The following is a 23,245-nucleotide window of genomic DNA, read 5'->3' on the forward strand; positions in this document are numbered from 1 at the left end:
ATCTGTGCTGTGGAAGTCTCCCGGGGGGGGCGCATCCCACCCCCACTGACCTTCCCTGCTATGATTCCCTGACTGTCTTTACCACTACGTCTCTCACCTCCCTCTCTGCTGGCGTCCAGCTGTCCATAACCCTCATCCCCTGCCCCCCCCCCCCCACCCCATCTCCAATATAAGGGCAGGAATGCAGCGGACAGCACAGTCCCAGAATAGACAAGTAGCCAGCCTATCTCCAAGCATGCAGTCAGCCTGATAGGCACCTGCAGTGGCAGCCGCACTCATGCAAGAGTGCACACGCACGCAGTAGGGGTGTAGATCGCAAGTTGTATCACGATATTACATTGATTCTTTGGACAACAATACTATATTTGCTGATATTTTAAAGTCTGTCACGATACCATTTCTATACAATTCAAATTAGGGCCCTGCGATCGATATGAGATGATATCATACCCCCATTTAACACAGTTCCGTTTATAGCAACTCAGAAAAAGCAACAAAAATGTATTTATTACTTTGCTCTTCCAGACATTCAAATTAAAGAATAAATATAGCGTGGGAATCTACAATAAAGGGGAATCTTACAGACAACATGCATCGATAATATTGGATCATTGAATCGATGCATGTCGGTCCAGACCTATATACAGTAGATATACATCGATAGATATTGTTACACCTAGATATTGTCACACACCTATGCAGTACCCTGACCCACATAAAGTCTAAATCACTGAGCTCAATTTATGAATGCACAACACCTTTACTTATTGTAGTTTTGATCTTGACGGAGCTGTCTTACAGTTTAATGTTGAAAGAGCACTTGCCGGCGAAGCCTTCAGCAGGCACCAAAGCGAGGTTAATGATAAAACGCTACGGGTGTGATGATTCTGTTTGATGTCGGATCTGAGTGGAGGCGCACAGGGTGAAGGAGGGTTGCCTGTTTGATGAGTGTGTGGGCCACAGATTGGCGGAATAAAGCGCAGACAGCGCAGCAAAGGGATTCTCTCCCTAATCTACTGAAAATCCAGCTTTGAAAAGGATTTCATGTGTAGCGTATTTACTCCTCTGAAGTTGATATTCGCACTTGAACACACACAGGAGCTCCTTACTGTCTGTCTTATGTGGACATTCATAGATTGTTGTCCACATGGTACATCCAATATGGTACATTCACATTCACAGCTCCGAGATCAAAAACAGACATGAACATCCATATGCTTGGCAGCATAGAACACACACACACACACACACACACACACACACACACACACACACACACACACACACACACACACACACACACACACATGCACATGAACTCTTTAAACATACACGCACACTGCAGTGCTGCATGTTGCAGAGGTTGAACAACAGCAGCTCTGGGACAAGTAGAGAATTCAGGCCATGCAAGCTCGTCCTCTCCTTCTCTGTGTGCTACTTCCCACTTTCTCCCACCCTCTGTTCTCCCCTCTCTTTCCAGCCTCCTTTCTTTTCCTCTCAGTTTTCTTCTTTTTTTTTCTCAGTCAAGAATGCATCCCCCTCATCAATTTGCTAGTCTCTTGGGTGACAAGTTTATTAAACACAATAGAGAAAGAAAGAGATATGGAGGGAGAGGGAAAGAAATAGTGAATGGGCCCTGTCTTGCTCCTTAGCTCCTTACATGCACTGCCAGTATTTAAGAATTCTTTTTTTTAATGTGATTTGTGTGCAGTGAGGCTGATGTATTTGTTATCTAGAGAGGGGTGGACAGCTGTGATACAGGACTAACAGTGTAATCTCTCTCTCTCTCTCTCTCTCATTCTTTCCTAAGGCCTTCTTCAAAATCAACAATTTATAAATATAAACTATTACTTCTTTCTCTCTCTCTCTCGCTCTCTCACACACACACACACACACACACACACACACACACTCACACCCTTCCCTTATGAGTTTTAGAACCCAGTAGAGCTATAGGGTGTGACTGGTTAATACTGGTTTATATACTTAGGAGCAAGTCAAGTGAAATTCATGAAGGCAGTTTTCGAATTGTACAAAGTCATGACAGAGAAGTAATAGTATTAATATATATATATATATATATATATATATATATATATATATATATATATATATATAGAGAGAGAGAGAGAGAGAGAGAGATAGAGAAGTAATAGTATATATTTATAGATTGTTGATTTTGAAGAAGGCCTTAGGGTGGAAATATAATTTAAATAAAATAAAGAAATGCATATGAAGCCCGAGTGTGTGACACTTTTTTTCTTACTTTCAAAGGAATTTTAGTCACATAGATGATATCATATTTACCACTGTAGTTTTTACAAACATTACTCAAACAGGAGGAAAAAGTATATTTGTTGAGGACTATTTTCTGCGGCGGATTAACCCACATTTGGTGCTCTAGCGAGTAAAGGGCGTTGTGTGTGGGACTGAGTCAAAATAACTACAGCGTGTCTGTTCATGCTAATGCAGGAACATGTCTCCTAGTGCAACGGTGGGGCTCATTGATGTGTTTTTGGACAACAATGGAGCTCTGAGTGGCACAAAGGAAGAAGATAAATCGTGCTTTATAGATACACAAGATTTGTTGACAATTAGAAGACTATATCATTTAAATCAGCCTAGTTCTTTAAAGCTGCATTGGCTGTTTGGGCACCTGGGGACAGTAGAAACCAGCTGTAAACACAACATCCATAAGTAATCACGTTAAACAGTTGGAATGGTGACTGTACAGGCTAACAGTTGCTTATTCAGCCTACACGTTATCGTTCATATGGAGTCGTCCCTTTAGCTGCTAAATCTTCACAATCTGGACGCTCTCTGAGGTCTTCAGACCTCGACCTTTTAACTGTTCCCAGAACTCGTTTTAAAACAAGAGGTGATCGTGCCTTTTCTGTGGTGGCTCCAAGGCTCTGGAACTCTCTCCATTTAGCCTTGAGAGCCTTGGATTCTGTGGAAACTGTTAGAAAACACCTAAAGACACATCTTTTTAGACAAGCATTTAATTAGCCATATGGTTTTGTATTGTATTTTATGTGTTGTTTACTGTAAAGCACTTTGTGACCCCTTTTGTCTGCGAAAGGTGCTATATAAATAAAGTTTACTTACTTACTTACTTACTTACATCACTGTGTTCAACAGCTAGTTGCTAACTGTGTCTGTCTGCTGTTTGCTGCTGGGCAGCTAGTGTACAGTGGGGTTCATCGGAGCTTTATCACTTAAACATCTCCCTGCTGCAGCTGAAAATCACTGCGTTTACATGCAGTTAAAAAAAACGATTAGATTCAGGTTAAGGCAATACCTCGATTTCTCAAACGCCATGTAAAGAGGAGAACTGGCATAACCCGGTTATTCACTAACCGGGTTATGCCATTCTCCTGTTACTGCTGTGCATGTAAACGCACTGAATGACGCTGATGACGAGAACGGTGAGACTAAATCCAAACAGTAAAGTTGCAAAACAACAAGCTGACAGTTGCTACAAAGCTCTGTAGAGCTACGGAGAGCTGCAGAATTAAGTGGGGTTTTCCTTTAAATTAAAGAAAAGAAAATCCAGGCAAAAATATCAATAGGTTGGATTCCAGTGCCAAGACTCTGCTTATAAACAGTTCAGTGTGAATTTGTCACTACAAGCAACCACTTTTACATTACACAGGTATTTGATCCATTATTAATATAACATTTGATACAGCAGCTTTAAGCTTTTTAAAAGCAAAATGTAGTGTACTATAGGGAAAGGTATTGTGTTGGATTAGATATGCAAATAAAAAGCATTTTTCTTTTCCCCAGACAGAAATATCAATAGCTTGGATTCCAGTGCCAAGACTCTGCTTAAACAGTTGACTGTGGATTTGTCACTACAAGTGACCCATTATACATCACACAGTTCTTCAATCCATTATTAATATAACATTTGATACAGCAGCTTAAGCCTTTAAAAGCAAGTCTACTGCAGGGAAAGGTACTGTGTTGGATTAGATATGCAAAAAAATGCAGCTTTTTTCCCCACACAGAAATATCAATAGCTTGGATACCAGGGCCAAGACTCTGCTTAAACAGTTTATTTCCTAATGATTAAATGATTAGCTAGTCTAATTGAACCAGGAAATGAGTGAGTTCCACCAAGGACGAGCAGAGGCGTTCAGCGAGCAGGAAGACTGCTGAGTACATCATCTGTGTGCCACCGCACTCAGGCAAGCAGGAGGGCTGAACGGCCCAACAGAGACTGGCTGAAATGGAGACGAAGTGTGTTAGGGTTAGTATGTGTGTGAGACAGAGAGGGGGAGAGAGAGAGACAGACAGAGACAGAGAGAGAAAGAGATATTCCACATAGCGCTGGAGGTCAATGAGAGTTAATTTTCCCGCCGTCCCATCCGCTGGCTTCATTAGCAGTATTGGCAGTCGGGTGATGAATTCATTGTTTTCTCAAGTTTGTCTGCAACCATCGTTTATATGCGCTCCTCTCTTATCTCTTAGGGCCCTGCTCCCTGTTTTTTCCTCATCCCTTTTTCATCACCCACATTGCTTGTTCTTCTCCTTCATCGCTCCTTCTCCCTCACACACTCTCTTCTAGTCTTCATCTTTTTCCCCTCCTTTTCCTTCTTAAAAGGTCCCATGTTGTAAAAAAGTGAAATTTCCATTTCTTTTTTTTAATTGTAAAGCAGGTCGAGGTGCTATGAAAAATTCTGTGAAAGTATCAAAACGCTCCATCCTCGGAGAAATGCACACAGCCAGTATTCGGAAACTGTGCCTTTTAACAAGCCGTCAGGACTACTGTACAATTGTGATGTCACAACTATACTATATATATATATATATATATATATATATGTAGAAAGTGTCGCCACAGTGCCGTTAACAGTCATTCCACGGCTGCAATGTCGGTGCAGACACGCAAAGAGCGCAGATGTGGAAGACCCAGAAATCAGAGCACACTGGGCTTTTTTGGGAAGGGGGGGGGGGGGTAACGGAGCATTTCAGACAGAGGGTGAATACAGGTATATTCAGACAGACAGTATGAGAAAAATAATCAGTTTTTTGAACATTAAAGCATGTAAGCATGTTCTAGTAGAAACCCAAAAACAAAAGTATGAACCTGAAAATGAGCTAATATGGGACCTTTAAATGAATTCCTTTTTTGGATATTTTTGCTTCTTCTATGCATTAACATGCTCGCTTTGCAAGGGCAACGTCTCCTCCGATAATGACTGTTTACTATGTGTCTGCATGTTTGTGTGTGTGTTTATGTGTGTGTGTGTGTGTGTGTGTGTGTGTGTGTGTGCGTGTGCGTTTTGTGCATGCATGTACAATTAATTCTTATTTGATGCTACTTGTGTATAGACAACCCCTTTTCTTATCATTTCCTCATTCTCGCTCTGTCTCTTTCAGGTCCCAGATATGTCACCTCTTCCTCCTCCTCCTCCTCCTCCTCCTCCTCTTCCTCCTCCTCCTCCTCCTCCACTCTGTCACCTTTGGGACCGGACTCGCTCCAAAAATGCTTTGCTAAAGCTGGTAAAATGGAACCAAATCAACTGTTCAATGGATTTGGTCCCCTTCAACCAGCTGTAGCTGTGCATTGATCACTCCGAGCACACACATGCAGAGAGACAAATGACTGGATGGAGAGACCCGAGCCAGTTCAATTCAGTGGGAAACAGCTTTGACATGCAAAACGGAAACTACATCAGCTTCCTCGCCGAAACAATTGGACTGAGACAGACTGAGACGCTCAGCCGGGCATAAATACACAGCATGTACCAGTTGCTGTGTGGATTCATCTCTATCACCTAAAGATTACCCAAAAGACATCCAAGTCATTTGCTAAATCTGAATAAAACATGAAAGGTAAGTAATTAGAGATACTGTATCTTGGTGAATTTGTATTTTTGTTGTGTAGTGCTAAAATTGCATTGTCCTTTGGAGACTTTTTTAATTGTTCTTTGCAGATTTGTGTGTTTGGTCCATGAATTGCCCTTATGTGTGTGTGTGTGTGTGTGTGTGTGTGTGTGTGTGTGTGTGTGTGTGTGTGTGTGTGTGTGTGTGTGTGCGAAAGAGTGGTATGGTTGAAGAGCTATCGAGTGTAAGAGCAGATGCTGTGTAAGGAAACCACTTGTGCATGTATGTGTGTGTGTGTGTGTTTGACTTCTAATGCACATGTCTGATCAATAAAGCTCAATCCTGAAGTTCATACAAACTGCTGATGTGGTCTTTGCTCTGTGTGGTCTTACTGGGGGGGGGGTTATCTATCCTGGGTGATGTGCGAGGGGAGGAAAACAAGGAAGTTGTCCAAAACAATGTGCATATGACATTAAAAACAACATTTATTAACAATCAACAACAAAAAAGGCAAGTAAGGCAAGCCAAGGCAGCTTTATTTGTAGAGCACATTTCAGCAACAGTTTCAAACATTGCCAACATTTCAAAGTGCTTTACATAAAAACGATTAAAAAATTAAACAGATAAAATACGAGATTTTAGGCTGCTAGTATGGGACAATGTATAAGCCGTTGCCCTATACACGTAATCCACCCTGCCATCCTTGCTGTTCTCAGAACTGGCCGGTCCCACAGGTCTTACTTTTTAATTCTCTTTATATGCTTGTATAGATTGTCATACACTTTCAACAATGCAACTTCAGTATAACAAATGAACAATTATTTAAAGAAAGGCAACATCAAAAGGAAAGGTCTTCAGCCTTGATTTAAAAGAACTGAGAGTTGCAGCGGACCGGCAGTTTTTCTGGGAGTTTGTTCCAGATATGTGGAGCATAATAGATTATAAAGATTATAGCAGTTCAAATCATACTGTGCCATATTTTAGTTTGGATCAATATCCTGACAGTATTCATACAGTAACAATAACATCTTGTCTTCTGTGGTTTTCTACCCATGGGTGCTGGGTTAAAGGTATAGCAAGTGCTGTTAATCCAATACACTTTTTGTCAAATTCAGCAAATATCTCCTCACGATCACCTAGCTCTCTATTTTCTGTGTTCAGCTGGAAAAATATCCAGTGCAGCGTAAAATGCAACCTGGGGTCTTTTTGTGAATGTACCCGAGTCAAACTTTCATTTAAAAGCATAATTAGGACGGAAGCTCCACTTTTAAGATTGACCGTATTGTCGTTTTCAGTCAAATGGCCTTTTGAATGGGAGCTCTAGGAGCACTACTGTGATCGCATCAAAGGGTGGAGGAGGCAGCATGTAAATGTGATGGCTGGACAGTAGTAGCAGTAGGGACGGCAACACATTCTCACTCCCAGCGACGCTTGGTCAGGTGCCTTTGGCATTTGTTATTGATGCAAAAAGTCTCCTTTAGTGTCATATTTAAACTGGGTCAGACTCGACTAGTCTGGGTCAGGACGCTTGGCGTCACTTTTTGACGCTCTGGGTCGGGACGTACGTGTAACTGACATGTGGCACAAGATCAGGACAGTTAGGTTTAGCAAAAAGATCATGGGTGGGGTTACAGAATGTACGTTTCAGCGATACACGGGACAAGAACGGTACACAAACCGCTGTCTCCTGGCGGAAAGTCTTGTGTTGTTTGACCCATCCATTGCGCCCCCCCTGCAAACTACTTCCTTACGTGGATTTTCAGTCTGTCGTACTACTCGCTACCGTTGTCGGTCTTAATACTACGTCCTCTTACAGCGCCGCGGTCGTTCCATACAGACAAGGGTGATTTTTGTGTCAGACTCCGACGCAGAGAGCCACTGACCAAAGCGTCAGTATTGTACGAGTTGGGAGTGAGGATGGGGGAGGAGCTTCTGAGGGTGGGGGGGGGGGGGGGGGGAGTTGAGTTTAAATATCAACAATCGTTGCTTACTGCACCTTTAAATAAACCCATCATTGTGTTATTTGTGACCATAGACTGTAAAAAAATTAAGGGATTTGAAGTGTGGAAAAGAGGCATAGAGGAAGATGGAAGGAAGGGAGACATGGGAAAATGAATTTAAAAAGGATAGAAAGGGAGATGAATGATTTCCAAATTGATCTGTGTTCCCACCCTTTTTCATACCGGCTCCTGGCCCCACTTCCTGTGTCCTCACATCCCCCTACAGTACCTTCCTTTTGCTGGTTTATAAATCACTAAACGGTTTAGGGCCGAAATACATTTCTGATCTGCTGCAACACTATGAACCACCAAGACCTCTCAGGTCGTCTGGGACAGGTCTGCTTGTTGTCCCCAGAGTCAGAATAAAGTACGGTGGCCCTGAAGTGCAAATCACAACAGCAAATAGAAAAACGCAACAGCAAATCATAAAACACAACGGCAAATAGGAAAACACGACAGCAAATATGAAAACAGTCATGCTGTCGTGTTTTCCTATTTGCTGTCGTGTTTTCCTATTTGCTGTCGTGTTTTCCTGTTTGCTGTCGTGTTTTCCTGTTTGCTGTCGTGTTTTCCTATTTGCTGTCGTGTTTTCATATTTGCCGTTCTGTTTTCCTATTTGCCGTTGTGTTTTATGTTGAGATTTGCACTTCAGGGCCACCGTACTAAAGGGAGGGGAAGCAGCGTTCAGTTTTTATGCTCCACATATCTGGAACAAACTCCCCGAAAACTGCAGGTCCGCCGCAACTCTTTTAAATCAAGGCTGAAGACCTAATTGTTCATTTCTTATACCGCACTGTAACTTTTAATCTCGTATTTTATCTCGTTTTTATTTTTTGTAATTGTTTTTAACTGCACTTTAATGTTTTATGTAAAGCACTTTGAATTGCCCTGTTGCTGAAATGTGCTCTACAAATAAAGCTGCCTTGCCTTGCCTTTCTTTCCTCACCCCTTCATCCCCCTGTCCTGCCTTCTCCCCAGCCGCCATATCGCCCGCTCTGCGCGGCTCTGGGGGTGTGTGACAGATGTTTTAATGTGGCTGCGATTCCTTATCACCACTCAGCTGAAAGCTCCATTTGCCTCGGTCCGCCGTGATCGATGGCAGGCCGAGGCTGAGCGGAGAGCAGGCGCTATGCTAACGAACGGGAGACGAGGCGTTCCGGAGGCCGAGGCGGCGGAAGGAGGAGGGGGGATGGTGGGGTGGGGGGGGACACGGTGAAGATGACATACATGGCTTGAAATGGTAGATGTGGTCATTTTCTGTTTTTCATGTCCGCGGGTGTGATGAGCAAGTGAGTAATTATAGGATGGGTGGGGTGTGTATGCAATTACACTGGGATGAAACAGTGCTTGTCAAGACTGGGATGCTGCATGCTGCAGAAATGGAGAAATCAAGCAGAACGTACACGTTACAAATAAACAAACAAACCGACAGGGGTTTTGATTAAACCCCTGTGTGTTTACAACGCGTTAAATCTGTGGGATTATTAAAAGTCAGTGGCATTACATCTTCTCGGTGATTCAAAGCAAGAGAGGAGAAGGAAAAACAAGAATAGGGCGGATGTGATCCATCAAGGCATCATACCTCAGCCTATGGACCAGGGGCGCATAACAGAAACACAATGTGGTTTCTCTAATGATGCTGAGACAAAGGGTTGGCTAACCCAGTATAGAATATACTATGAGAAAGGGTATGGTATGGGTAGTGGGGTAAAAGTGTGGGCACAATTAGCTGTAGTTTCACTCTAAACCTTTTCAAATAAGTTGCAACTTGAGCCCTGAATAATACGTAGTGTTTACAAATATTCCAAAAATATTCTTAAGATTGACAGAAGACAGAAGATTAGACAGAAGGTCTAAGCAGACAAGATGTCTCGTGCTGAACATGAGCAGGTGGGCTGTCCGTCCAATTCTTTGATGGAAAACGGGCCGAGGCTCGGAATGAGAGACGTCCCAGCCGCTGCAGAGCACACCGGCCCATCACGGCATATGATAACGCTGCCCTTTACTGTACAGCAATTTATTTATCAGCCCGCTGACATTGGAGAGCAAGGAGCAATGTGCCAAGTCACATAAAACAATGGGGGACATTTTAATATAGAAATTGAAATGAAGGTTGGAAGGGTTCAAAAAAGGGATGGGGTACTTTTGCAAAGTGCTGTGTGAGTGCATGCAACTGTGAATGTACTGTAGCCATGTGTTTGTGTGTTTGTGTGTGTGTGTGTGTGTGTGTGTGTGTGTGTGTGTGTGTGTGTGTGTGTGTGTGCATGCGTGTGTGCGTGCGTGTGTGTCTCAGGCCTCATCATTCACACTGTATTGATGTTTGACCACATTCATCAGCTCCGGCTGACATGGCTCTTTAAAAAAGGGAGGGCTTCCAGCCTCTGATTCTTCTCCTTCTCTCCTATCCACTCCCTCTATCCTCCGTTACTGTCTCCTGCCTTTTTTTTTTCTTCTTCCATCTTTCCCAAAACACTTGGCTGAGGTTTCATTATTCCGTATGCCAAATTGTATATTTACAAACAGAAATTTTCTAATTCAGAAGCTATTTTTTTTGTAGCTGTTCTCATAGAACTAAATTCTTTACTCAAGCCACTCAGTCCCAAGCTTTTGGAAACTATAGAGCTTTTTCCCCCTAAATCCTCTGAATGAATATTTACATATGTATTCCCGTTTTTCTTTTCTTTTTTTTTAATGTAATTTATTCATTATATTAACCATTTAAATTCATTTTTTTGTATATCTTATGTTATTTATATGTGCATAATGTGTATCTTTGTATAATTTGCATTTTGTCAATAAAAAAAATTTAAAAATCTTGGCTTTTTTTGCACAGTATTATAGTGCAAAATACAAATAAAATAAAAAATCATTAAAATCATGACCTCAACTGTCATTGGGTGGCAGTAGCTCAGTCCGTAGGGAGTTGGGTTGGGAACCTGAGGGTCGCTGGTTCAAGTCCCCGTATGGACCGAAATACGAAGGTGGACTGGTACCAGGAGAGCTGCTAGTTTCCCCTCCTGGGCACTGCCAAAGTGCCTTTCAGCAAGGCACTGAACCCCCCCCAAACTGTGTGTGTTTCAGGCCTGTGTGTATTGTGTAAGAACAACAGAGTGTAAATTGTAATTTCCCCATTGGGGATTAATAAAGAGTATCAATTATATTATTAACTTCTGAAACAAACAAAACAAACACAAAGACTACTCGACTGCAGCAGCCGGGAGAGCATCCCAGCTGGTTTAGACATCGACTGTAGAAACGGTTGGGTAACGTCATGCCTGAGAGTACTGAACACTGGCTACTACTCAGGAGTCTGCTCTTGAGACTTTGCTCTAATTTTCGGGACAATTAGGGCAGTATTCGGGATTCGGGACAACTGCTTGGATTTCGGGACTGTCCCGAATCTTTCGGAACCTCTGGTCACCCTACCCCAGAGTAGGATGTAAGAGTTATTTAAGACTTTCAGCAAGGATCTGTAACATTCAAAATACAGAAAAAAAAACATATATGTGTATATATGTAGACTTTATGGGTGTAGGCAAATATTACAGGTGACTAAGCAATGAAGCCATAATATATACGTATCTTAAAGGAACACGCCCGACTTATTGGGACTTTAGCTTATTCACAGTAACCCCAAGAGTTAGACAAGTCCATACATACCCTTCTCATCTCCGTGCGTGTTGTAACTCTGTCTGATGGGCTAGCACCCACCGCTAGCCTAGCTTAGCACAGATCCTGGAGGTAACTGGCTTCATCTAGCCTACTGCTCCCAATAAGTGACAAAATAACTCCAACATGTTCCTATTTACATGTTGTGATTTGTATAGTCACAGCATGTACAAATAACAAGGTCATATGAGACACAGCCGTCTTCTAACCCAGGGGTGGCTAACCAGTCCAGCATAAAGAGACAAAAAAAAACGCACCATAGCAAAGAGCCACTCAACACATGCATGCCCGCACTACAACAGCGGCTTACAGAGCTCATGACAGTCATAATACAAAGCAGAACAGTTTTATAGGTTTCTTTCTTACCTAGACTGACTCAGTGGGAAACTTGGCAGTCTTTGTCATCCACAAGCCTTTTCAGGTCTGGCTTGTACTCAGTTGTGGCCACTTGAAGCAACTCTTTCACATGCGTGTCGGTAAGAACAGAACGATGTTTTGACTTTACTTGTTTCAGTGTAGAAAACACTGATTCACAGACATAAGTTGTTGCAAACATTGACATTAGCTTGAGTGCAGCCTGTTTAACATTGGGATATCTGTCTGTGGGCACTGTTTTCCATAACTCTGTGGTTCCTTCTCTCAAGACAGATTTCAGTCTGTCATCCTCACAAAGTTCAATCATCTCCAACTGGGAAGCTGCTTCATTTGTCACTAAAGGGGCTTTCAAACAGTCTGATTCAGTAGTGAAAGGGTTAATGAGGAAGGTGATCTGTGGCCGTTTTTCCCTCAGGTTGCAGAATCTGTCCTCAAAACTCAACCAGTGTTGCATAGCGTGCAGTGCTCCTTTGTAAGACCTCAGCTGCACCTCCACTTGCCTTCAACAAGGAAAGGAAATGTGCGAGCTCTCTCTTTTCAAGATGGGTCTGGAATAGCTTGAGCTTGTTGACAAATGTGAAAACACTTTGCACCAGGTCAGGCAGCATTTTTAACTTTCCTTGCAGAGTTACATTCAGTTTGTTCAGATGATGCAGCATGTCGAGCAGAAACCCCAAAACTGAAATCCACTGGGGGTCATGTAGCTAAGGATATTCCTTATGCTTCTCTCCCAGAAACAGCTTCAGTGGGTTCAACATTTCAAAAAAGCGGGAAAGCATGTTACCTCTTGAAAGCCGTCTCACAGTGCAGTGGAAAAGCAGATCACTGGGAGTTCAGCTATGAGGTTTTTGAACTGCCTGTGATTGAGAGTATGAGTGTGAATACAATTCACAATTTCTAGCACTGGTTTCATGACGTGGTCCAAGTTCAGCTTCTTAGACGCCAGATGCTCTTGATGGATGATGCAGTGAAATGTCCAAAAATCCGGGAAACGGTCGTCAGCTTTACACAGCCCAACAAGGCCATTTGCAGCTCCTAACATCTGTGGCTATTGCTGTCAGTTTTGACAACTGCAAATTTGCCTTCTCAGCAACAGTCATGATTGTCTCTTTCGGGTCGATGCCACGGGTCCTGTCTTTTAACGGCACAATGTCAAGCAGCTCTTCCTTAATTGTGCAGTATTCTTACACAGACCGCACAGATATTGCCAACTGAGGCTTATCTTGAATGTCACAACTCTCATCCGAAGCAATGCTGAAATACAGGCATTTCTCAAGGTCCGTATGTAACTGTGTTTCAATGGAGTTGTTAATATAATACAGACCGCTTTAAATTGTCATTTTCAGGCGCGAGGATAGCGATGACATCTTTGAGACATGTGTCACAAAGTCCCCTTCACTGTATGGCTTTTTAGCACGAGCAATGTTCCATGCTACCTGATATGATGCTAACGTGACGAATCTGCTTCTCTGACTGCCGTTTCAACGTGTTTACCTTGTGCTTGCGAAGTTCGCTGCCTTTGGGGAAATCCCGGGCGATGTTAGCATGGAGTGAGGTCAAATGCCGCTCCAGGTTTGATGCTTTAAAATGTGATAGCCAAGTCTAGCAAATCAAGCAGAAAGGCTTCCCATTTCGTTCCACAAAAAAATACAGTTCCTCCCACTCAGATAAAAATGTCCTGCGCTCCTCTTCATATTTGCGCTTAGCTTTACTTTTCCCTCCTGACTCTGCCATTATTCACTCACTCACTAGCAGCACCTACGCTGCATTGTCAATACACGATAAACAGCTAGCTACGGCAACACCACTTAAACAAACCACATAGTTACCGCATCTGATGTTACCGACAGACGCGATACGAAACGTGAAAGGGTCCATATATATATATAGATATATACACACAGTATATTTATTTTTTCCTTTTTTTTTTTTTTAACCCAGCCCCCAGCCGCTCAGTAAGAGCCTCACAGGAGCAGGCAAAGAGCCGCATGCGGCTCACGAGCCACAGGTTCGCCACCCCTGTTCTAACCGTATACATACTGGGAACTATATTCTCAGAAGGTGAGAATGCTACTTGGGCGGAGTGATTAGCGAAAAGCACCGTTGTTACTCTCCGCTCCTCACCACGGCGCTTCTCAGGTGCTGTGACCAAATCACTCCGCCCAAGTAGCACCTCTTGACCTGCAGTCGGTTTTGGATGATCTCAGTGCCGCCTTGGGAGGAAGAAGCCCCCTAGTGGACGACAGAGCTCAGGAAGATTTACAGCACGTACACAATGTCCAATCATCGTCAAATGCCTCCACATCCACCTTAGCGTTGCAAGTAAAAAGCTGATCTGAATAAGGAGCGAGACTTCCTCTGCTATGCTCTGATGGAGCATCTGTCTAAATTGTTTATCGGCCTTATTTCCCCATCCCTCAGGGGGGAAGAAGAGCAGATTCTGCAAAGGGAAATTAATGAGAAAGAGGACTTTTTACTGTGGATTGCATTCCCCTGTAAATGAAAAATGACATTCAATAATAGAAGAGAATTCAGTAAAGTAGTTTGGTGTGATATACAGGACTGGAAGAAGCATCAGGCCAAATGTGTGTTCGCTGTGTGTGTGTGTGTGTGTGTGTGTGTGTGTGTGTATGTGTGTGTGTGTGTGTGTGTGCGTGCGTGTGTGTGTGTGTGTGTGTGTGTGTGTGTTTGTGTGTTTATAGGAGCTATTGTCTTCAAACACAGGACGTTTGGCGCTAAACAACACTCGTATGAGCAGAACGCACGCCGTGCCAAATTACTGACTGCTCAGGAATAGCGGGGGGTGGGGGGTGGGGGGGGGTTCTTTGCACGAGCCAACGGACACCATGCATTATGTTGTAGGACAAGACGTGTGAACATCGTCTGAATTCCATCTGAATTTTAATGAAGTGAATCTAATAGTTTTTTTTACACTTGAGCAACATCTCAAGGTGCAGCAGCATCGTGCAGCACACAAACACACTGAAACTGTGTCCGTATCAGAGTGTTGAATCTGGGAGCTCACGCTTGTGCCCACACAAAGCAATGTAAATCCCTTTATATTTGTTTTAACCCTCTACTGCAATCTCGACTATCACACTCCCATGCGTACATATTTTTATTTGTACATGCTGTAATATGTAATGAATCAACTGAACTCTGTTTGGGTTGCTGGAGACCCCGGGCTTCTGTAAAACCTTTCAAATATATATAGCATTGTTTTATAAGCCTGATATTTCATTTCTAAGAATTGCCTGTACACATGATTTTGAACTGATGACATGTTTTGTGACGTTTACTCCAGAAATGATGCATTACTACTGCTGTACTACTGTTTGGGCTCTCTGACACCTCAGCTGTAAATCATGGCAAACTGCTTTGAACATTTCAAAATGATTTTACTTTGAGTGCACAGTTTAAAAAAGGATTTCTGAAAATTTTAAAGAAATTGATGAATCTTATTAAATCAGCCCAACACGTGGCCAGGATAGCTCAGTGGGAAGAGCGGGCGCACGTAAACAGAGGTTTATGCCTCGACGCAGAAGGTCCAGGGTCCGAGTCCGACCTGGGACAATTTCCTGCATGTCTTTCCCCTCTCTCTTCCCCTTTCATTGCTGTCCTATCCATTAAAGGCGGAAATGCCCCAAAAAATTATCTTAAAAGAAATCAACCCAACACCAATTTGATTGCTGTTTCCTGGATTGCACACAAAAAACATGACTTAGGAAAATAAATTAAAACAGAGATACCTGATTAAGCAAATTAACATTTTCACATACAGTATATACTATATATATACAGTATATATATGCATTGTCATGAATGGGTTCTGATGATTTAGTACGAAAACACATGCACAACAATTTGTATGATATCTAACGAAATTATGGCCACCGCCGACTGGTCACATGACGAAGTTTAGAGGTCTTTACAGATGAGTTTAGCCGACAAAAGGTGACCGTTATGCAGTGACGACGGCTACTTTTAGGCACCAAAACAACCAGTTAAGATTAGAAAAAAGATTGTGGTTTGGGTTAAAGGGTTAGGGTAAGGTTAGGGTTGAAACGCAGTGCCCGGGATAGGCGCTACGAGGGGCACAGGCACAAGGGGACGTTAAAGATTTAACGGGCACAAGGGGACTTTTAGGGTTAGGGTTAGGTTTGGGTTAAAACTAGGGCTGTCAGCATTAATGCGTTAATCGCGATGCGGAAACAAGAAAAGGAAAAGGAAACAATATGTTCCTATATCATTTTTGTCATGCATATGTTGCGTGTTATCATCTTCATTCTACACAAACCCACATTTTCATATATATATATATATATATATATATATATTTTATTGAAACATTATCAATTAAATAACCCCAATCTTCTAAAAACAGGAGGCAATATGTTTCTCTAAAGAACAAAAAATGATTAAGATGTTGACAAGTGAAACTGCATGGGAAAGTGCAGCTACCTCATTGGCAGTGTTTTCTGTTTGTCGTGGGACTTTTTTTTTTTTTGCAGTGTAAGCTTCTCACTGCATGCGCCTATCCTAGAAACACTGCAGTCTACGCAGACACCACTACAGTGTAATCCTGAACAGTAAGGCAGCTGAGAGACGACTGACAGGCAAGACAAGAAAAAAAAAACAGCTCTTTGTGCTTCCTTTCCTCCTTCCTCCATCCTTTTCAACTTCTTTCCTTACCCCCATAACCCCCTCCCCTCCTTTCTCTGTCCTTGCTCCTTCCTGTCTCTGTTCCTGCTACACAAGGGCTTTCAGTAAAAATATATTGATTTCTGCCTCTCTCCTCTGTCCTCTCTTGCATCCCCTTCCTCCCTCCACACACACATACACACACTCGTCTCTCCCCATGCCTCTTCAGAGAAGAAGAAAAAGCGAGCAGCAACACTTCATCCGGCGTGTCATAAATAAAGGGCTGGTAGATATTCAATCGACTGATAAACTGACATCCTGTATCAGCCAAAGTGAAAGTCAATGGGGAGCAGCCAGGAGGTCTCCCACACAGACGGCTACACACACACACACACACCCACACAGACACACACACACACACACACACACAACAAAATCACAAAAAGGCATGCTAACATGCTTAGAGATAACAAATATGTTGATCAGTGGAAGTAATGGTTCCAATATAGTCTGCTCAACTATACATTGATTTTTCTTTTTTTAATCTCCATGACATGTAACATGGTGCTTCAAATATATCCTAGGTTTTCATTATGAGGAGTACAATGTACAAGTAATGCAGGCTGTTCTCATGGATCATTCGTACATATAGCTACAAAAAGTAATGCACTGAAATTCGTATGTATACTACGTATTTAGTGTATGCACCACATTGACTGACATGACATGACTGACATGGATAGGTGTGTCCTAAAACACAGGGCAAGTTACGGGGGAAAAACAAGACTTTCACCCAGGGAACAGGTGGCCATTCATTGGCCTTTAGGGAGAAGTTGACCATGTAGGGTGGGATACTTTCTAGCATCCCTTTCCCCATAGCCTGTTGTTTGCGTTAAGTCCTCACTCTGACTGGAGGAGCTGGGAGGGAAATAACTCTTTCAAAGGATCATAACTAGGGTTGGGCATCGTTTGGATTTTAACAATTCTGATTCCAATTCTGATTCTTATCGATTCTCGATTCTCTCGGTGGAGTCGAAACGGGTCACATGCCTATTTTCACAAATGAGAGGAAAGTTTGATTTTGATTCAGTGGTGGTTTGTAGTTTTACAGGGCTTTTTTTTCAATGTAAAATAAAGCCACACTAGAGCGCTGCTTACTGTGCTCCACGGCTGCATCACAAGCGCCTGGCCGCTTCGGAAACCAAAACTTGCGCATGTTAAATTGGGAAGCGATGATCGGATTTGAAACCAAATCCTCTAAATGATTCCAAACGATTCCAATGAAGAAATGATCCTACTGGAATCGGAAGTTTTGAACCGATTCCAAGTAGGAATCGGTTCTCGATGCCCAATCCTAATAATAACAGGCTAGGTGGCCTTTGGCAACATTTGGATAGAACCAGTGCATTTTCTTTTGTTTTTTTGCCAACAAGATTTTCCTTTTAGTCTAACGCATTCAGCAAACTTGCCTTTCAACCTGGCCACAAATGCCCTTGTGTCGATCACATGTTTTTGGGAGGATAATTCAAATAAAACTCAATTGGTGAGTCGAACATCAGCAAAAAGGTATCTCTCTCCCCTTCGTTCTCGTATCCCCTCCTGTGTTTTTCTTATATTCAGGGGTGGACCGCGTTGATCTGAGGAGTCTAGTCTATCTCACCGAGCTAGCTTATTATCTCCCCCAGTACTCTCTTATCTGAATGGATGTGATGTCAGCCTCTTCTATCTATCTTTCTCTGTCTGTCTCTAGGCCAAGAGTGCAGTGTGTGTAATGTGTGTGGACAACTGTGTGTGTGTGTGTGTGTGTGTGTGTGGGGGGGGTCGTTATGCAGGATGGTGAGCAGGATTCCCCCTGACTAACCTGTCTCACCTGTCTTTTTGTTGTTTATCTAACTTTCTGACTGTTTCTCTGTCTTGTCTTTTCTTCCCATCCGTCCATCTCTTTTTCCGTCTGTCTCACACAATCTGCTCATTCACTGCCAAGATCAACTGTCATTATCTGCCAAGTGCTAAAACAAATAGATAACTCTGAAAGGTACTTTATTTTTATGGCACCAAATAAATTCTCAATCGAGACATTTCAATCTCTGACAAAGCGGGAGGAAATCATGTTTGATAGGTTGTGTAATTTCCAACAAACTCATGCTCACACCAATGGTAGTCTTAATTATTCTAGCTAATGTGTTTTTACTCACCAGTTACATTCATTAACCTCAATTAGCCTCAGAAAGTGGCATAGTACCACTGCTGGCACTTATTCCTCACGACATGGAAGTGTTTTCGACATTTGTGTGTGTGTGTGTGTGTGTGTGTGTGTGTGTGTGTGTGTGTGTGTGTGTGTGTGTGTGTGTGTGCACCAGTAATGGAATGATAATTGGAGCTGGGAATAATTAATCAGTCATTACTGTGTACAATCAGAATGAATGTGTTGTTAACATGGATGTGACACTGTGAGTGCACAAGCACACATATACAGCGAGTGCATGCATACACATATACACACACACACACACACACACACACACACACACACAAACACTTACATACAATACATGTGGCAAGGGAGAGGCTCTGCTTCTATGTCTTATTCAGCGGGGAAATGTAGTTGGGAAAAAAAGAATGATTACAGACTGTAATTAGTTTGAGTGTGTGTGTGTGTGTGTGTGTGTGTGTGTGTGTGTGTGTGTGTGTGTGTGTGTGTGTGTGTGTGTGTGTCTGTTAAGTAGCTCCCAAGTTTAAAAAAACGATAATTTCACCAATGTTTGTTGGTTCATTGTTTGCATCTTTATGATAATGATAAAATGATGAAAACATGCAGTGCATAACATTTGTATATGATAAAAAAAGGTATGTGTAATTTTACAAAAAAAAAAAAACATTTTAAAATACAGACCAGTGTCAAATTAAAGGGCCATTCCACAGTTTCTCCCACATACTAGTCACAAGAAGGGCTACTCAGCCAGTGAAACATGTCTTCTGACTGAAAGGGAGCATTCCAAAGTTGTAAAAAAAATAATAACCCTGACGATCATCACGTTATCTCAGCTTGGGCTTGGAGACTGGGGGTGACCTCTAGCTCACCCAGTAAGAGCATTCACCTCATGTAGGTTGAGTCCCACAGCGGCGCAGGGTTTCGAATCCAACCTGCTTCCCTTTGCTGCGTGTCATCCCCCATCTCTCTTCCCCCTTTCATGTCAAATAAAAGGAAAAGCCCCAAAAAATAATCTTTAAAATGTATGGAGCTCAGTTTACTCATTTTGGCTTGTACACATTATTTTTTTTCTCCAAAAAGTGTTCCGCCTAGTCTCGCCCTACTGTGCTGTGATTGGCTTGCACTAACCTTAACCATGACCTCTGTTCCTTAACTTGAAAGGCATCCAATGTGTCTTGAAAGACAAACCCTGGATCGATGATAGGAGGACAAAAAAGGAATGTGAATCATATGTTATGCTCTTCACAGTAGCCAGATCTCAACCCAATTTAACACCTATGGCAGTCCGATTTAGAGCCAATGTGTTAGACAGCACTCTCCACCACCATCATCTAAACACCAAATGAGCGGATATATAACACTCCAGTCGAGATTATACCAAGGAGCATTGAAGCTGTTGCTCACTTTAGCTTGTCTTCTCTCTGTACATACAGTAGCTGATGTGGGTACACCATAGGTAAAAGGGGACAATATAGAGAAGGTCAATGTGTGATGTGGGAATTTTTAAACCGTCATGTTTAGATGAGGCATAAGAGATGATCCTGAAATAATTATGACAGGGGTTACAATAAGAAAGAAGGTTCTGGATTTACTAGAGATGCATTTTTCCAGCCATTTTTCCGACTTCCCTAAATACAGTGCGCCACTGTGTCACCCCATCACGTGATTGTGAGTGGATCGCCATGGTTACAGTGGATGAACTGGATGGCAGGTTAAATGTGTGAGATCCCCCCCCTAGCGCACATACCGCACATACCCCGCCTCCTCCTCCTCTAACCCTTTCCCCCCACCCACTGCTGTGATTGGCCTGGTTTAAACTGCTGGATGCATCCTAAAGAGGAGGGAAGTCCCAGCGGGCCGGCAGATAATGAATGCCCTCTATCTATCCTGGAGAGCGAGCGGCACAGAGAGAGAGAGAGAGAGAGAGAGAGAGATATGCTATACATACCGTTGCATTATGGAAACATGCTTTCTTTCTACTTCGTTCCTGCTCTATCTCTGTCTTTCTGCCCCTTCCCCCCCCATCACCTACATCTCTATTTCTCGCTTACCCACACACTTTCACATGCATATGTGGCTGAACTCACTGACCGTCTGCTGCACTGGCCCTGACATCCATCCATACATCCAGACTGTGACCTTCAGATGGCTCAAAGCGCCCAGCCGCTCAGCATTTCCACCAGGCGTGCGGCAGGGGGACGGGACGCAGGGGAAATTGGGAATGGCAGGTGTCATCTTCACTCGTGATCGATAGATATTAAAATCAAACAGCAGTCATGCATTTACAAAAGTAAGGAGGTTGGTGGGAGTGGGCCAGCTAGTGCTGACAGGGATGCTGGTCAGGGATGGTAGCGAGGGGTGCCTGGTAACCTACTCATTAAGGTTATACAGTATATACCACATACCTGTAGAGTCCCCTTTGTTGTTTGTGCATGTCACACCCCTCTCTTCCTTTGTTTCCTGTCTGCATCTCTGCTGTCATCTGTCTGATAGCCTGTTTATGGGTTTGGTTCTGTTAATGGTCAGTTGGACTCAGAGACAAGCGTTTGAAATGATTTATGAAAAATTCTAGTTTATTTCGAAAGCTTTCTGCTTGCCTATACCTATACATTGTTATGCCAGGGTCACATTTCCTGAATCTCTACAACGGAGGTGGCGAGAGAAAAGTTATTGTGATCTATAGTCGGAATTGCCACAACTATAAGAATAAGACTCACGGTTGAAAAATAAAAATAAAATAAAAAAAGTTTTAGTATTAGTAAAATGTCATCCAATGAAATCTGACAGAAAACACAGAGAAAGCTTGCACACTGAGGCAGATTAGATTTTTCTATGCGTTTATGTATTAACATTTTGCATCACAAAAAATATCTCTCAGGTGAGGAGAAGAATTTCACAAGCTGTTACTGGTGCTGCGGAATTGATTCAAGATCTACTTCCTGATGTCAGGAGCGCAGTCTGATTAATAAAAAATGCTGGAAGCTGACATCAAGACAGCCGGCAGTATGGTACACACACACACACAGTAGCTACTGCACGCGGTTTCAGCGAAACATCTTTTCTTTTTTTTGTGTCTCCTCCAACTAAAGATCATTCATAAATACAGTTTAACTCTTTTTGTTTTTAGACCCCAAGAGACCAGACCCCCCCCCCCCCCCCCAACCCCCCATATGTCTGCTGTAAAAGTAAAAGGACTTAAAGGTCCCCTATTGTAAAAAGTGAGATTTCCCTGCCTTGTTAGCTTATAAAGCAGGTCGAAGTGCTATATAAATACTGTGAAAGTATCAAAACGCTCAATCTACAGATACAATGCACACAGCCTGTATTGAGAAACTGTGCCTTTAAACGAGCCATACCATGATGTCACAATTATACTACAAATAGGTAGAGAGTGCCGCTACAGCGCCGTTACAGTCATTCCCTGGCTGCAGTGACGGTGCACTCTGAGGATGCAAGTCCCCTCTTGGCAATTTTTTCTTGAAAAGCACATTGGCAGTAATATTATATAAAGACCTTAAAAGTAAATGTTCGATTCCATTTTTGTTTTTTTCACTGACCAGAAACAGAAGTCCACACTTGTTCGGTGTTGCTCAATAGTCCACTGTTGGTAGTATAGACGTGTGTGTGTGTGTGTGTGTGTGTGTGTGTGTGTGTGTGTGTGTGTGCGTGCATGTGTGCAAATGCCACCCCCCTCCCCCCCACACCCTTGTTTGCTTTTATTCACTTTTGTAAGTCAGCCGGAGGATTGAAATTGGTACCCGTCACACATCTTTAGTCTCCTTTAAGGAACAAACACAAACGTGAGAACAGAACTGACCAAAAGACTTTGAGCAAATGCCAGCTCCTCCGTTTCAGTATGGATGACCGATTGGTAAAAGAAAATTAGGTATGACGATAAATCAACGTTGAAATATAATAATGATGACGAATGACTTCTTTGAGGAGAAGAGATGCAGCTGACCTGTCTTTCTACTTTGTGCATGGCGAAGCAGGAAACTCTACAGTAGGGAGGGCTGGGAACGTGTAGGAGCAGTACTCCTGGTAAAAGCTATAAAATAAAGTACTTAGATATAGGGCAGTATGTGCCCTGTGTGTGTGTGTGTGTGTGTGTGTGTGTGTGTGTGTGTGTGTGTGTGTGTGTGTGTGTGTGTGTGTGTGTGTGTGTGATTGTGTGATGTGAGTGGACGACTTGATGAAGCAGTAAATTTCACTTCTCCTTCTTGCCTGTATGTTTCCCCCAGCAATCGCCCCATCCTCGAAAACACACACACACACACACACACACACACACACTCTCATACCTTAACTCGCTGCTCTGGCTTGACCCTCCTTCACACTTGAACTGCTCTGCTGTAGTGAAAAGAACCTACTGCAGTCATTCAAACATATACACAAACACGCACACGGGCAAACACCCACCACAGCCCTCAAACAGAAACATCAGCCATGTGTGGCTGTCGTCCACTCAGAGAAGAGGTATCTGTGATGCGGCTTTGATGCCCTCAGACACACG

Source organism: Sander vitreus, chromosome 7 (assembly GCF_031162955.1).
Source record: "Sander vitreus isolate 19-12246 chromosome 7, sanVit1, whole genome shotgun sequence".
NCBI lineage: Eukaryota > Metazoa > Chordata > Actinopteri > Perciformes > Percidae > Sander > Sander vitreus.